Source organism: Aptenodytes patagonicus, chromosome 19 (assembly GCF_965638725.1).
Source record: "Aptenodytes patagonicus chromosome 19, bAptPat1.pri.cur, whole genome shotgun sequence".
NCBI lineage: Eukaryota > Metazoa > Chordata > Aves > Sphenisciformes > Spheniscidae > Aptenodytes > Aptenodytes patagonicus.
This window is the reverse complement of record NC_134967.1, coordinates 5168968-5181089: the sequence shown is the minus strand read 5'-3', so window position 1 is coordinate 5181089 and position 12122 is coordinate 5168968. Positions and strand designations below refer to the sequence as shown.

Sequence of the window (12122 nt, the reverse complement as noted above, 5' to 3'; positions counted from 1 at the left end):
TGCTGGGCCCGGCCCGGCCGCACAAAGGCGGCCGGTTCCCACCCGCCCCGGGGAGGATGGCCCCGTGTCCCGGGCGGGGGACCCGCGGGGCCGTGGCCTTCCCCACCCACCGCCCCCACCCACTCAGCGGCGGAGCGCGCGCGGCGATGGCAGGCGCACGCGGGCGCGTGCACCCCCAGCTTGTTCTGCGGGTTGGTTTAACGGCTGAACGTCAGAGGCGCCGGGGGGGTTGCGTTCGGGCCGCCGTCATCCCCCGCTGCGGCGGCACGCTCGGCAAGAGAAAATGACGGGGAGCGCGAGCCCCGCGACCTCCCCGCCGCCCCCGGCCCGGCCCGGGCCCTGGCGCCGCCGAGCCCGGGCGGGCATCGGCCGTGCCGGCCCGGCCGCGGTCGGCCCCGGCGGAGGCGCGGGGCCCAGCCCGAAGGCGGAGCGGCCTTGCCGCCGCGGCGCTTCGCTCCGGCGCGGCGCGGTGCCCCCCCGCCGTGGCTCCGCGGTAGCGGGCGTTCCGCACGCCAGCGTCTCTTCCAGGCCGTCTTGTTCCCCTGGACGAGTAAACGGTTGTCGGCCCCGGGCGGTAAATGCGTTTGAAGCGTCTTCGGTGGGAGACGAGGTGCAAAACTTCACGGCTCGGTCGGGAGCTTTCGGCTGCGCCGTGGCCCCGGCCCAGCGGAGCGCTGGGCTCCAGGCGCCGTTGCCGGTCCCGGGCAGAAAGTTACGATGCTGCATAGGCGCGGTGCTAGGTGAAAAGCTGATGCTGCTTCTTACTGCTCTGTGCGGTGAGGAAGTTGTCACGGCAGCGGAATTCCAAATTACTGAGTAGCAATTAGTAAAATACTTGGTCGCTTCGGAGATTTTTAAGCTGCTTCAGCTCTGAGCTGTCGCGTAGTTAGAAAAGGCGTGAAGGTACCGGTGCTGAAAATAGAGCAAACTTGTTATTTAACATTAAGCTCACCTTTCATCCGCAGAACACAGGCCAGCAAAATAAATCACACGGCTGCGGAGAAAGTCACACGTTCTTCCCGGGGATCTGAGAAATTTCACGTGGAATTACGCCTTCTTATTGAAGAAGCACTGGGATACGTCAGGAGAGATTTTGCCCTCAATTACACTTGTATAACCCCAACTGTTTGCTGTCTCTGTAAACTGTCTTCGTGGCTGATTCTAGTAGTACCGCAGGAGATAAGTTGGAGGCTGTTAACGTTATTGCCGTTAGCAGAGGGAAGCGGGAACTGTTTTCACTGAAGAGAAGGGCGCACACAAGGAGATTTGAGGTCTGTACGTGAGAGGAATTTAGTTCTTTGCCCTGAACATACAGGACAAATTTATCCCTAACATAATTTCAGGGACGTTACCACCAGAGGTTGAGACACGGAGTTGATTGTGTTCTAATAACTAATTTAGATAAGCGTCTAAAAATGCACATCAGTTAAATGTCTGACACAGCCATTTTGGAGGCTACACTTAAGCTGTCCTTGATAGAGTCTCATTCCATCTCTCCTATTTTCTCTGCTAATTAGAATTTCATGTTCCTCGGTCTCTGGATGTATGCATTAAAAACGGTACAAATTGCCACAACTGCGGGCAATTGCCTTCAGCTTTCTCCGGTCACCGTCTCTGTGATGGGAAAATTCTCCACAGCAGCCTGCCTCTCTCTCTCTCTTTCTCTCCCTATTTACTCTTCTACTAACCTCCTGGTGATCACGTCACCACGCAAGGATTAGAAGTATTTACTCACAACGTTTGGATGTCGTATTTTGTTGCTAAACAAAAACAAGCATGTTTGGGGGGAATTTCCTCCTAGATGGTATAACTGACATCTCTGTACCCCCTGAAATTCACACAAGTTGAACTGCAGAAGTAGGTGATTATTCACAGTCCGTTATAGCAGGCATACCCACGTCCTCATACCACGCACAAGTGATCCAATTATAAGTTTGCTTCTTAACCAGGGGATTGTTGCAGCCATAGCACTTGATGCAGCAAAGACGCAGCCCTCCCCGTGGACAGTGATAAACAAAGCCGCAGAGCTTGTCCTGTAATCTTCCGCCAGCTAAAGTAGTACGAGGTTTAGTTAACACAAAGAAGATCAAGGAAGACCCAAATGCTGCAGAGAGAGATCGTTGCTCCGCTGGCTGGGGACAGCAGATTTTCGTGGTTCACATCCCACTGGAGAGAGATTGGTGGTGAAATGACTGGGCATGTTCTACACGTTAAATATTTTATGTACATATAGATTGTCTATCTGAGATACTAGCAGGTCTCTAACAAGGCGGGTTCTGACATCTTCGCAATGTTTCATGCGTCTGTCCCCCAGCGCTCCAGGGAGGTATAAAATTGCTGATGCAGAGAAAGGCTAATTGGCCAAATCCACGCCGAGACTTAAATTCCAATGTGCCACATAAGGTATCTACACACAAAAGGTTCATCCTCAAAATCCTGTTCCTTACCCCTGGTTATTTCTAAAGATACGACGCAGCAACATTTCTGCTATCTAAGTATTCTGGATCTGAAACATTGCTTCTGCTGTCAACTGGAAATGCCTCTGTCTTGACCGCGAACAGGGTCACACCAGAGTCCCATCAGTATTCGGAAACGCGCTGGCAGGGCCGCCTGGCCCTGGTGCATGTGTAGGTGTTCATCGTGGAGCTCATTTAGCCAAGAGCTCGCTCTTAGGTGCTCCAGAAGCCTTGCTGAAGGCTGCAATGTGCCTTTTGGGTTAGCAGCAAACACGCAGTGTCGCTCCTGCCTCATCTGCTGCTTTCCCACCTTCCACGCTCTCACAGACCTCCTCTCCCGAGCTGTCCTGCCAGCTCCCTTTCCGGCCTCTCAGCTACGGAGTTCTGTTCTGCTGGTCATGCATCTGGCATCCACTGAGGCAAAAGGCATAGCTGAAACTTCAAATGTTTAGTAGTATTATTCGTATGTCATGGAAAAATCATACTGTGTTTTATCTGTTACCACTCCATCTTCTTCGTTACAAAAAAACCCAAAGAAACAAACAAACCAACCAGTGGCAAAACACCACGTAGTGAATGGACAGAAAGCAGGCGCTGATGCAAAAGGAAAATCCCTCTCAGACAAAATAGGTCATCGGTGAGTGAAGAGTTAAAACGTTTCATGACAACTTTGCTGCCAGATCCAGATAACGCTCCTGCAGGTAGAGAACAGTATCTGTAGTGCATCCAGCAAACCTTCGAAACACTCTTGAAGGGAATAAATACGTTTGCATAATAACGACGCGAAGCATTTCTGGATTTACTAGTGTGATGCAAGAAGAATCCTTACCCTGGGTAAGGGAGGATTCTGCAGGCAACCTTTGACTCCTTTCAGGTGCCCATCTGTTTCCTGCACGTGCATAAAACTTCTCTGACGCTTCCCTTTTGCTGCGAAGCTTACTGTCGGTGTATTATAGAGACCATGAACTTACCTGTTCAGGCAGTAGCCGTGGAGGTTTATGACATGGATAACTGACTTAGTTGTGGCCTAAATTGTTTTTTCTTTGTAGTTTTAGATGACATTTCTTTCTTTCTCCCTTTGTTAGCACTTGCATCTATTCTATCTGAAATCTATATATCAGTGTATGTGGTATATTTAACTTTTTAAAATTACCTCTTTAGCATTGTGTTTTAACATGGCTCTTCTTTTAATAACTGTCACTTTGCCAACTGAACGAAACAAAAATCTGGGAGGAAAAAACCTAACTAGGAACTACGAAGTCAAAAAACACCAATACTGAGAATTCTGTGAACACCGTTTCAGCCCAACTAGTTAAAGTAAGGGAGAGAAATTTTTTTTTATTCTACAGTCATGAAATTACAAACCAGTCCTTGACCGTGACAGATGAGTCAGGTTTTGACCTCAGCAATGCAGTAAAAACTCAGCTCTAATGAAACAGGCAAATATCAATACAGCGATTAGCTTGGAAGATAATATTCTGAGAGGCTTTTACAGATGACCTAACTCCACTCACAAAAAAGGATTATATTCTTTCTTTCCCCCCCTTTGTAATATTTGAATACCAGCCCTTTAGCTGAAAACTGTTTGCTTTGGGGGTTTTTCTGTTTTGTGTTGTTTACTGTAGAAATCTCAGGAATTTAAAATCTCATTTTCACACATAATACTGGAGAACTTTTGGGAAGTCTCGTACCACTTGAAGGACGATGCACTGGATGGTTGTGAACTCCTCCTAGACATGGTTATCTCTATTTAAACCTGGCTGTATGGGTTGCAATGGAAGCAAAAGTGATGTAAATGAAATTTAAATCAATTTGAGCATATTCACACACATTCAAGTGCACGCAAAATTACAGTGCCTCAACAGAATCTGTTAAAAAGAATCACGTTATTCGTTAATCTGATGCAACTTTTCAGAAGCTGGAGAAACAAGTTACCAACAGGATAGGCCAAAGTGACAAGTTACGGGGTATCGGCTGCCCCGTGGTGACTACGGTACGGACGCTCTCGGTGTCTTGCAGGGCCACCGGGAGAGGAAGAAGCGACTGGTTATTTGCCATGGGATGAAAACATGCCCACTGCGGAGATCATGGCGTCAGCGGCACACAGCGTGTTCACACCCAGCGTGTTCACACCCAGCTTCCACCCTGGTGGCCTCTTTCAGATTCTTTAACATCAGGCTCCTAAGTCACCTTTGAATACCATTTCTGTGATCTAAAAAAGGGTCTTGTCTGTATCTTTGCACATGGCTCAATCATTACATCTTTGCTATGAAGTTTTGAATACATTGATGGCACATACAACCCTGAAATGTCTGTTTTTAATATTCTAAAACATCCCAGAAATGTAATGTGTTATAAATTAATTTTGTCATCTAAAAAAAAATTTATCTTTTAAAGGTTTTCCATTTCCCTGACTCAGACCATTTCCTAGTGGGTTCTGCATAATGAATATTAGCAGAGGTTGGCTTACCACAGTGTCTAGTGAGACTCATTTATCAAAGCCCAGGATGTGCGCCGTGCGAAGAAAAAAAAAAAAATCCCATTGAAAATGAACAAAAAATTTCAGCCCTAACAATCGTTCCTCTCATTTTTGTATACTTGGGCATGTTCCAGTGCATGCAGCGAGAAGACAAAATGGCCATCTGCAGAACATGAAATGTGTCTAACGAGAGATTTGTACACCTTGAAAGTCACGGTGCTGAAGCTGCAAATGACTAATGACAGCCTTTCCTCATGAGTGGGATTAATTGCATCACCCCTTGATGCTTATTTCTGTATCCCGTTTATACCTGGGAGTAGTTACAAGGTAACTCATTCTTTGATTTACATACCAGATAAAATCTGGTAAGTAAAGGAAATAAAACAAACTTACTTTCACCCCAAACCAGCTTTTGGGTAGTAATAACGTTACAAACTGAAAGTAGTCCTTTTAAGCAGAACACTGTGAAAAGGATCCTAAGCACCCGGGGGTTTCGTGTGTGCTTTTGTTGTGTATTACGGTACCTTTTCACTTTCAAGTATCATAGCCGCGCGCCTGAGAAGTAGCAGCCACCGGACATCAAGTAGTAACTGAGTACGTGCACATTCACACACGCAAATACACGGGCGTGTTTAGGTCTGCTTCTGCAGCCACACACCGAGAAGCCAGAGGCGTATCAGTCTGCTTCTTTCCAATAGAAAAGTGCCAGTTTTGCCCAAGGTCGTATCCTGCAGACGCACATGCGCGCACGGACAAGGTCCCTTGTGTAAGCCACAGCGGTGATCTAACACGGCTCGGAAGTGGGTGGATTTCCAATTTCATCTAAACTCTTGGACTTTTGTAAAGGGACTTCACTGTCAGTGACAAGTTCGGCACAGGCACAGGGTTGGCTCGTTTCTACGTTTCTCATGGTTAACATCAATGGATTGCTCGTAATGCAGTTGAATCCAAAATTACAGACTGGAAAGCCGGCTGCCTCCAACACACCAAAAGCATGATGGTTTTGGTACAGGCTCACTGGCCTTGCAGGAAAGGGAGCTCTGGAATCACAGCATTGGTCCGGCAAGGCACGGGGTCTTGCTAAACCAGGCAGAAAGCGGTTTCCACGTGCAGTCGAGAACAGGGGCGATGGGAGGGAACTCAGATGTTCGCAATGCCTGCTGTGAAGTCCGCTGAGCTGTAAGCAGATTTGCCTGCTCCCGGGGAGGCCGAATTCCACCGCTCTGGGAAGGACCCCCAGTTTTCGGACGCAGCTGTCCATCCCCACTGTGGCAGGGAAGGTTTCAGGGGGAGCGACAACAAGGCTTGTGCTGCCAGCACAACGGGACCACAAACAAAAGGGGGACTCGAAAGGAGATGCGGCGCAGACACCTCTGTGCCTTTGATGAAAACTCAGAGCCAAGGCAGCGGAGGGAAGATTAGTCCACAACGCTGTTGGTAAGTCTGGCTCCCAAGGCCTACACGCTTTCTGTTTGTTCAAAGGTTTGCTCTGATATTTTTGAGCCATCCTCTGCCGCTAATGTGGAACACCTCATCTGTGCCCTTACTGCATTTCCACTATAAATTCACTGCTTCTCCTTCAGTGCAGAAAGTAGTAAATGGATTTACAAGCTTCTCTTCTTGTCCTCAGTGACTGACTTCTCTTTAAGCTGTTACAAATGGCCAAAGCATTCAAGGGAGAGAGAGATGGATTGATTTCAGATTTGCATTTTTGTCCTTCCCACTGCAAATCTGCTCCTCCAGGAGGAGGTTTCTGGCTCCCACCTCCCCACTGTAGCTGCTCTTTCCCTGGTGTTGCGACACTGCTACCTTTGATGGTACATTTGAATGTACTTTTTTAAAAGGAGAGAAAATATAGTGACAGAAATGGGAAAATTTCCATTTCAAGCACCATCTCTTTTTTCCCCTCAGCACTTGTTATCTTCAAAGAGCTGTACAAAATTGACTGATGAATTCTCCCCACCTTACTGGAAAGTGTCATCCATCCCACAGGACAGGTAAGGCAAGCGAGCAATAGAGAAATGGAACAACACATCCGAGGTCTCAGAATAGGTCCAGGGCTGAGGGCAGCTCACAACCTCCTGGCACCTGCGTGGGGACTCTCTCCGCTGGAGAGGCCTGTTCTTAACACCCTTCATCCTGAACAGCCGGGCAAGAGGATTTCAGTTTTTGTTAAGTAATGGAGAAATCTATCTGCCTTCCTAAAGACATATACCTCTCCCGTTTAGATACTGGAGGCAGGTTCAGGCTGTACATACCTAGAAACATCTGCTCTCTGGATTTTGATGCAACAGTGGACTTTTACGCTCTGAATTCAGCTATTCCCACTGTCAGTAGTTTTATAGCCTACATAGAAGCCACGATATGCGTCTTTCAATCACTGTTTATTGCAGGAGGTGAGAAAAGAACCCGAGTACTACAGTGCCTAAAAACCACAGGTTAGGACTTACTTAAAGTAGTGCAGCAAAATGGATCGGTCAGCTTTGCAATGGAAGAGCAGTGCAGCAGCCTGTGAGCTTTTCTTGCCCAGCTTTTGTTTGCAGACCTGCTTCAACGAGGAGACAAATCAAAAAATAAAATAGTGTGGGGGTAGGAGCACATCCTGGAACCTGCCTTCACAAAAGCCCTGCAGCTCCACTCTGATTAGGAAGCAGGTCTATTTTCAGGGATTTGTCACCTACCCTCCAAAGTACTGGCTTAGGAGCTTTAGCATACACTGCTTTTTTCAGCAGCTTTTTGATTTTGCATGTACTCACAGTAACGCAGATGAGACATGGTTGGCATTAGGCTTCTGATGCAAAGATCCCCAAGCCCAACCTATACTAATATTCACCCACCAGCTGGTGCCTCTGGAGCACTGGCAAGGCTGGGACATCGGCAGGGCATTTTCTAGGCAGGACTCCATTCTGCACAGCCACATAGCAACACTGCAGACACCTAAAAACTACAAGGACTCTGGTCACAGTGAGAAGGAAGCAAAAAGACAGCACCAATGTTTGTTCTCCCCTGCAAAATCCCACCCCTCTTTCCTTCTTGGTGTAAACAGCGTTTGGGAAGAAAGTAGCCTCAGATTCAGCGCATTTGCATAGCTTTGGGGGTTGTCTCTGTTTGGGACAGCGGTTAAGTGAAACCAATTTAATCCAGTCAGTTTTCTGTCCTTGAAATCTATGACCACTGATCACCTAGGCTGATACTGGAACTCTCTGATCAGAAGCAGTCTGACATTTACTGGGGCGGTTCGATGAACATTCACTCTAAATAAGCAACAGAGTCAGGTCACCATAAGGCACCAAACCCGAGATCTACACACTTCGCTGAAGAGCTTTCAAAAGCAGATTGAAAACTCTCAGTGGAGGCATTTTCCCCAGGCCCTCTCCCAAGGCCATCCTCGCCCCACACCTTCTCGCCCCCCCCACGCCTGGTAGCAGGGGCTGAGCTGCTCTGCAGGGATTTCACTGCTGGGACTTAGACTGAAAAGCATCTTAACTTGTATTTTGGTCTTAATACCTGCATAGGTAGTTGAATTAACAGAGTCAGTTCTCTTGTTTTGCAGCACTGGATGCCTGTTTAATGCAATACATATTATTCAAGACCCTTCTGCAAAATTTCAGGGAGTGAGAACAAGCACTTAAAATGAGACACGGATAAAGCCCACAGCAACCAACTGAGGCATATTGGCATCTTGATGTACAGATCTCCGTGTCCTTTGCTTTGACTAATGCAGCTGCTGTAGGACATTGGTGCCTTCATGACTGATGCTGTTTGCAAGCATTCTGTAAGCAAGAGTCAGCCGGTGGCTTTGGATAACCTCTCAGATTAAAACACATCATAAGACACTTGCTATTAAACAGAGACTCAACAATAAGAGTAAGTGGGTTTTGAGCAGCGAGGGGTTCAGGCAACTCACGTGCCGCAAATTAAATGCACACAAAAATCACAGTTTCTGTTTCCCTGTCCACACACAAGTTGTGTTGGGTCACCCTAAAACCGAGACACTCAGCAATGTGGAACATTAGCAAAGAAAACGTTTTGTCTGGCAGAAAGCCTTTGGTTTCCTTGTTAGTTTGTGTTAAAAGCTTTCTTAAGGAGTTTTCAAAAGAAACATCCCTTCAAAACAAACTATGTTAGTGAAAGTGTTTTGTTCTCAAAATGCTAAAACAAAACACACCAGCATGCAAATAATATTTTGAGCTCAAATCAGTTTGCCAAGTTTGTAAGCAGTTCCAGGTGGGCAGAAGTGATCTTTGCCATTCATCACTGCTAGTAGGAGTTTTGATCTCTCTGAAGTGAAGCATCTGGCAGAGAAGGAGCCACTGCTTCGGAAAAAAACCCTTCTGAACAGCACAGGATGATGCTTGCTTGGGACAGTTCTGGTCCTTGCAAAGAAACCAGGGAAGAGCACTTATTCTGCTTTTGAAACACACCGATCCAGGTGCTTTCCCAGCTCATTTTCAGAGGGAACGCTACACCCTCCTGTGCATCACAGAACTGCCTCATTCTCAAATTACTCTTTGGACAACCGGGTTAACCTCATACACCTTGTTACACCGGTAAAATTGCTGGTTGCCAACAGCCAGCATCAGCGACGGGAGATGCTGAACTTCGCTGGATTGCAAGCACAGCCAAGGAGAAGGAGCCTCAGCCCCATCAGAAGCACGAGGTGACGGCCCGGGGAGGCTCAGCGCTGGTCACGGTGCCTCCACTGCAGACACCATTGTCAGCAAGGTGCCATTTTGCCTGGGCTTCGTCCAAGGTTTTTATTTTGCAGAACTACTTTGTATTTCTTTTCTCTCCTGTAACTCAAGCCTGTAACTGCCACCCTGGATGATTAAACAGATGTGTTTCTAGAGAGAGCGAAGCCTGTGCATTGTATTATAGACACGAGATTTCACCACACACAAACTTAAAGTGTGTCACAAGGAGGTGATCTGGACCTTGTGATTATTTTCTTCCTTATAGTTTATTTTTTTTGCATACCTCTCATTTTTATCATCTGGGTTCCTCACTCAACCCTTTTTCTTCCTCCCTGCCTCAGTTCTCTTCCTTGGGTTCCCCCCCCCCTTCCTTTTTTACCTTCAGCTTTTCTTAGCAGAATTGAGTGCTGCAGCTGGTGTGGCTTTATTTCTTCTTCTTACCCTCCTCCACACCTTGCACTTCTAGTCTCTGCGACTGTATCTATCGATGGAACACAAAGTACATGCAGAGCGCATCAGATCTGATGGCACTTCAGTCCCTCCTGGGGACCGAAGGAGGGAACACAAATGGGTCTCTCTCTCACTGTAGAAATGTCCAAACCGGGACAGCTTGGGCACCGTCACGGTGACCCCAGCAGCCAGATGCAGGGAGAGGCTATGTTCCCATGTGCTCAGAGAGGAGCACGGTTCTTGCATTTTGTTCTCACACCCACCCGCAGCTCACACCTACAAGGAAATAATTTCACCCAGCAATACAAAGAGAACAGTAATAAAAGCTTTCCAAGGGAGCGGTGGGACTAAGCTGGTGCCTGGCACAGTTCTTTAAATCCTGCTGTGAAAGGGAGCATGAGGCCATAGCCTGAGACACTGCTGCAGGGCAGGCAGGGCTGGCCGGCTGCCCAGCAGAGATCCTCTCTCCCTGCATCCACCATCCACCCTTGTGTCTCCTTGCAGCCTACACAGCAGCAGGAAAGCCCAATATCCTCCTTCCAGTGGGGAAAACACAGCAGCTGCCCTCCCTTCATCTGCTCTTACTGGTCCTTTGCGCTGTCGTGGGGCTTTTCCCCTCAGCCGCCGGCTGACAAGCCCCCGGCAGCGTGTGAGGCTGTTTACACAAGTCTTTATGTCTGTGAATGAGCGAGTGGGTGTTGACGGAGCACTGCAGTCAATGAATTTCCTTCAAAGAAAAATGGCTCACTCCCACAGCTTCTGCCTCTCCAGAGACAGGGAAATGTGGCATGGCTTGCCGAGGTCCCTTCCCGGGGACATCAGAGGGCACAGCAGCCCAGGGCAAGTAGCACATGCCACAGGCTCCCCCAGGATGATCACACTGGCTGCACACAATGAGGCAGTGGCTTTTTTGTGCCCGGGATAAGCGAGCAGGAGGGAGAAAAGCATTGGGTGTAAAATTGTTCTTACCCACGTTAGAGGCAGCAAAATCTCCTACCTGGCAAGTCTCAAGACTTCACTGAGCTGAGCAGTTCCTGCAAGGAACAGGGTCGATCCACCGTTCAACTGTCATTTTGTTTCTTTTTAAAATCAATGATCTAAGAAAAAAATATCATTTTTAACATTCTAACACAAAAATCAGGGAAGAAAGGTGAACAGGATGCAACATGGACACTGAGCAATCCAGACCATCACCCCAGCCAGCATCGCGTTATGGACGCATGTGGAGTCAGGTCTCAGTGCTCAAGGGACAGAGCTGTCCTCACCGGGGGGGGTGATCTGACAGTGAGCTTCCGACAGTACCAAACTGAACTAGGAAGGTCGCAGCACCGCTATGTTGGACACCGTTGCTGCTGCTGGAAGACTGGGGCCAGTTTTGATGCCCACGATACTAGAAAATGAGTGAGCAGGCTCTATGGGTGGTTCAAAATAACCAAAGGATTTGAAAACATGCCTTGCACTGCCAGCTTCAGTTTCTGAGAGTGAAGCTTATGAATGATGTGCTTACTCCCTACCAGGGGCTAATGTCCAGCGAGAAAGCCAAGCGTTGAATCATTTGGTTTCTCGTTGATTATAGAGGGATGGCAACATTCCTTTCTGTCCAGAACAAACTCTTTCAGGCAGGGCCTGTACGAGACCTAGAAGCCACGATAGTAGGAAATTAATACTAAGAGCAGGCTGGGCTACAAAGCAGAAAAGCTACCTCTACAAACCTAGAATTAGAGCCAGTGGGTAACGGGAGATCTTTCCCACTCCAGTCCTTTGCATCACCCCATTATACATCCTGTTACCTGAATAGCTCCCGAAAGTGCCACCTGCCTCTCCTCTCTGCTCATCAGTCATCTCTTCTGCCTGCCTCTTACTTCAGATCCGCTTTTAAGGCTGCCTGCTATTCTCAGAATAGCCTCCCAGTTCGTGTTTGCTAAGCTGATGCTTCCTTCTGCTGCAAAGAGTGCCATCCCTGCAAATTATTACAGTAATAAAGACACTGGCTGTGCTACATTTGCACTCTGTTATAAAGCACAGCCTTTTGAGTCGGAGCTC

The 12122-nt window shown here is 47.8% G+C and overlaps 2 long non-coding RNA genes across 2 annotated transcripts; both read left to right on the top strand.

The window, feature by feature from the left end:
- Positions 1–5: 5 nt before the first annotated feature.
- LOC143169105 (uncharacterized) lies at positions 6–3619 on the top strand. Its single transcript, XR_012996855.1, has 2 exons — positions 6–191; positions 966–3619. It is a non-coding gene; the product is annotated as an uncharacterized LOC143169105 (long non-coding RNA).
- A 1238-nt stretch (positions 3620–4857) lies between these two features.
- On the top strand, positions 4858–8509 carry LOC143169107 (uncharacterized). Its single transcript, XR_012996856.1, has 3 exons — positions 4858–6372; positions 6847–6932; positions 8489–8509. It is a non-coding gene; the product is annotated as an uncharacterized LOC143169107 (long non-coding RNA).
- Positions 8510–12122: the final 3613 nt, after the last annotated feature.